This window comes from Poromitra crassiceps (assembly GCF_964638095.1).
Source record: "Poromitra crassiceps genome assembly, chromosome: 14".
Lineage (NCBI taxonomy): Eukaryota > Metazoa > Chordata > Actinopteri > Beryciformes > Melamphaidae > Poromitra > Poromitra crassiceps.
The window spans coordinates 40550127-40555126 of record NC_139633.1 but is presented as its reverse complement, the minus strand read 5'-3'; the positions used below and the strand labels follow the sequence as shown (position 1 = coordinate 40555126).

General features: G+C 42.1%; 1 protein-coding gene across 1 annotated transcript in view; it reads right to left on the bottom strand.

Moving 5' to 3' along the window:
- Window positions 1-5000, bottom strand: part of LOC310788875 (mitogen-activated protein kinase kinase kinase kinase 3-like) — an 80453-nt gene that overhangs the window by 72904 nt on the left and 2549 nt on the right. The gene's annotated exons all lie outside the window — the stretch shown is intronic.

Genomic DNA, 5000 nt, shown 5'->3' with positions numbered 1-5000 from the left:
AAAACACAAGCACATAGATACATACATTATCTTTGTTATGTAGATAATATAAACCCTGAAAACACAAGCACATAGATACATACATTATCTTTGTTATGTAGATAATATAAACCCTGAAAACACAAGCACATAGATACATACATTATCTTTGTTATGTAGATACCCTGAAAACACAAGCACATAGATACATACATTATCTTTGTTATGTAGATAGTATAAACCCTGAAAACACAAGCACATAGATACATACATTATCTTTGTTATGTAGATAGTATAAACCCTGAAAACACAAGCACATAGATACATACATTATCTTTGTTATGTAGATACCCTGAAAACACAAGCACATAGATACATACATTATCTTTGTTATGTAGATACCCTGAAAACACAAGCACATAGATACATACATTATCTTTGTTATGTAGATAGTATAAACCCTGAAAACACAAGCACATAGATACATACATTATCTTTGTTATGTAGATAGTATAAACCCTGAAAACACAAGCACATAGATACATACATTATCTTTGTTATGTAGATAGTATAAACCCTGAAAACACAAGCACATAGATACATACATTATCTTTGTTATGTAGATAGTATAAACCCTGAAAACACAAGCACATAGATACATACATTATCTTTGTTATGTAGATAGTATAAACCCTGAAAACACAAGCACATAGATACATACATTATCTTTGTTATGTAGATAGTATAAACCCTGAAAACACAAGCACATAGATACATACATTATCTTTGTTATGTAGATAGTATAAACCCTGAAAACACAAGCACATAGATACATACATTATCTTTGTTATGTAGATAGTATAAACCCTGAAAACACAAGCACATAGATACATACATTATCTTTGTTATGTAGATAGTATAAACCCTGAAAACACAAGCACATAGATACATACATTATCTTTGTTATGTAGATAGTATAAACCCTGAAAACACAAGCACATAGATACATACATTATCTTTGTTATGTAGATAGTATAAACCCTGAAAACACAAGCACATAGATACATACATTATCTTTGTTATGTAGATAGTATAAACCCTGAAAACACAAGCACATAGATACATACATTATCTTTGTTGTGTAGATAGTATAAACCCTGAAAACACAAGCACATAGATACATACATTATCTTTGTTATGTAGATAGTATAAACCCTGAAAACACAAGCACATAGATACATACATTATCTTTGTTATGTAGATAGTATAAACCCTGAAAACACAAGCACATAGATACATACATTATCTTTGTTATGTAGATAGTATAAACCCTGAAAACACAAGCACATAGATACATACATTATCTTTGTTATGTAGATAGTATAAACCCTGAAAACACAAGCACATAGATACATACATTATCTTTGTTATGTAGATAGTATAAACCCTGAAAACACAAGCACATAGATACATACATTATCTTTGTTATGTAGATAGTATAAACCCTGAAAACACAAGCACATAGATACATACATTATCTTTGTTATGTAGATAATATAAACCCTGAAAACACAAGCACATAGATACATACATTATCTTTGTTATGTAGATAGTATAAAGGTGTGGTTATTGACAGGGAACTGAGCAACACAATAAAAACAATACATGTTACAAGATTGATCAGAACAAGTGTTTCCATAAGTTTCAATGCTCGTGTCAGAGTTGAGACAGGTGTTTGGGGGTATTGGCCCATTGGTCAACTGACCTGTTACCTGATGAGAGGCGCACAGACACCAAACTCATCCATGTGTCTCTGGTAGGTCATTGGCACTGGTGAGCCAGATGACGGATGACATCATCAGTGATGTCATCAGTAAGCCATGCTGCCTGGCATGCAGTATGGCACATTTTGCGCTTGTTTACGACTAAGTCACCTACTGTCGCTCTGCATAGTGAATGCTAAGGTGTTAGCATGGAGCCCTGGAGCCAGTGATAGATGACTTTAGCATAGTGAATGCTAAGGTGTTAGCATGGAGCCCTGGAGCCAGTGATGGATGACTTTAGCATAGTGAATGATAAGGTGTTAGCATGGAGCCCTGGAGCCAGTGATGGATGACTTTAGCATAGTGAATGCTAAGGTGTTAGCATGGAGCCCTGGAGCCAGTGATGGATGACTTTAGCATAGTGCATGCTAAGGTGTTAGCATGGAGCCCTGGAGCCAGTGATGGATGACTTTAGCATAGTGAATGCTACGGTGTTAGCATGGAGCCCTGGAGCCAGTGATGGATGACTTTAGCATAGTGAATGCTAAGGTGTTAGCATGGAGCCCTGGAGCCAGTGATGGATGACTTTAGCATAGTGAATGCTAAGGTGTTAGCATGGAGCCCTGGAGCCAGTGATGGATGACTTTTAGCATAGTGAATGCTAAGGTGTTAGCATGGAGCCCTGGAGCCAGTGATAGATGACTTTTAGCATAGTGAATGCTAAGGTGTTAGCATGGAGCCCTGGAGCCAGTGATAGATGACTTTTAGCATAGTGAATGCTAAGGTGTTAGCATGGAGCCCTGGAGCCAGTGATAGATGACTTTTAGCATAGTGAATGCTAAGGTGTTAGCATGGAGCCCTGGAGCCAGTGATGGATGACTTTAGCACAGTGAATGCTAAGGTGTTAGCATGGAGCCCTGGGGCCAGTGATGGATGACTGTAGCATAGTGAATGCTAAAGTGTTAGCATGGAGCCCTGGAGCCAGTGATGGATGACTTTAGCATAGTAAAAAAAACATGATTTTCAGACGGCAGCCCGTCTTTATTGTCACACGAACACACTACAACACATGCATGCGGCCACTACACACACTCATGCTGACGGTGGCCGGTGAAATATGTCCTCTGCATTTGACCCATCCAGGCCTGTCCTTTCCTCCAGGGGGCAGGCCAGGAGCAGTGGTCGCTATTTCTTTCCAGCGCCCGGGGACCTTCATTGGACCATCATTGGACCAACTTCAGATGTTGTCGTCACTGGTCGGATGACGATCTTCTGCATGTTTTTAGTGGGGGGTTATGTACGGAGGAACCCCCTGGGGGGTACGGGGAGAACATGCAAACTCCACACAGAAAGGCCCTTTCGACGAGATAGCCCACCTGGGCAGTAGGCACTGAAGATATGGGGGGTCACAACTCCAGCGCCCACAGCGTCCCAGGTGGGAATCGAACCCAGGACCTTCGAGCTGTGAGGCGATATCGCTTACCACTGCACCACCGTACCCCGTATAGTGAATGCTAAGGTGTTAGCATGGAGCCCTGGAGCCAGTGATGGATGACTTTAGCATAGTGAATGCTAAGGTGTTAGCATGGAGCCCTGGAGCCAGTGATGGATGACTTTAGCATAGTGAATGCTAAGGTGTTAGCATGGAGCCCTGGAGCCAGTGATAGATGACTTTAGCATAGTGAATGCTAAGGTGTTAGCATGGAGCCCTGGAGCCAGTGATGGATGACTTTGGCGTCTGTGTTGTCATCACTTAACAGGGACATAAACTGACCAACAAGCCAATCGACCAAAAACTGCTGTGTTCATGACACTTCACCTACACTCTCATTAAAAGGAGAATTCAGTCTTTTTACAACCTGGACCCACCTTATTTCCAGCTTTATTGATGCTTTATAACTCTACTACTTTAGATATGGATGCACTCACTACAAAGTCATAACGTAGCGAGCAGCAAACAGCCTGGAACAGAGGAAATAAAGACATGTGTAATGCTGCATTTACGTCCTGTTTCTGACACATATCTCATTTCTCATAAACCTTATATCATACTGACAGAATGTGAGCGGCTCTATTTGCCTCTGCCGGCCTCCAGGGGTCTGTTGTCCATCCGGGGACTGTGAGGGCAAAGTCTCACATCAGTGAGAGTTGAGAGCTCAGCTCCGGTGGATCAAGACATCATGACAGTCCATGGTGTGGTAAACATCATGACAGTCCATGGTGTGGTAAACATCATGACAGTCCATGGTGTGGTAAACGCCATGACAGTCCATGGTGTGGTAAACATCATGACAGTCCATGGTGTGGTAAACATCATGACAGTCCATGGTGTGGTAAACATCATGACAGTCCATGGTGTGGTAAACGCCGGAGGATGGCTGATAATATTGATCTGATTTAGAGAATATGGACGCTGCATTTGAATCGGACGGCCGCCCGTATTTATTTGAGCTTTGAGTATTAAACTTGTACCACTGTTCCTTCAGAGGTTGTAGTTGTCATAGACTGTGCTCCATAGTTGATTGCTCTATTGCTGACAAAAATGTGTTATTGTAAGTCGCTTTGGATAAAAGCGTCTGCCAAATGACGTAATGTAATGTAAATGTAATGAGCTGGAATAACATTATGGAGCTTCTATCTCTACCACAGGCTGACCTCCAACTGGGTACGAGACAAGACGTCATTTGTACAAGCAGCTGAATACCACCTCAAATCACGTTTCAACGTTAAGCGCCCTCTAGTGGTTGTGTGAATAACAGCCCAGTCTCAGCGTTTGGTAAAAAATATAACCTTGTGTGGGATTTGAACCTGGCTGGGGCCACTGGTTTGACAGCCGCCTGTCGTAACTAGGGCTGCCACGGTGTGCCACGGTGTGCCACGGTGTGCCACGGTGTGCCACGGTGTGCCACGGTGTGCCACGGTGTGGACATTTTCCCACCGGGTAATAAACACGTGACAACACCGGTGTTCCCGGTGACACCGTAAAAACAAAAACAAAAAACACTCCAGAGCTCCTCAGCAGTCCTCACGGTCGGGATTTTTAATTTAACTGCTCTCAGTCCGACACACCCACGTCAAGATAGTCACCAATACAAGCGTGGTACAGTAGGGATGTCAGGTTAACCACAGAGAATAGTTTGAGCGGTTACATTTGTCGGTCTATAAATTAGGCTACTCTGCATACAGTCCTTTCTCCCCCAGTCAGTCAGCCCCTCCCCTCCCTGCTGCCGCTCACAGCACTGTCAGCCTCACATAACG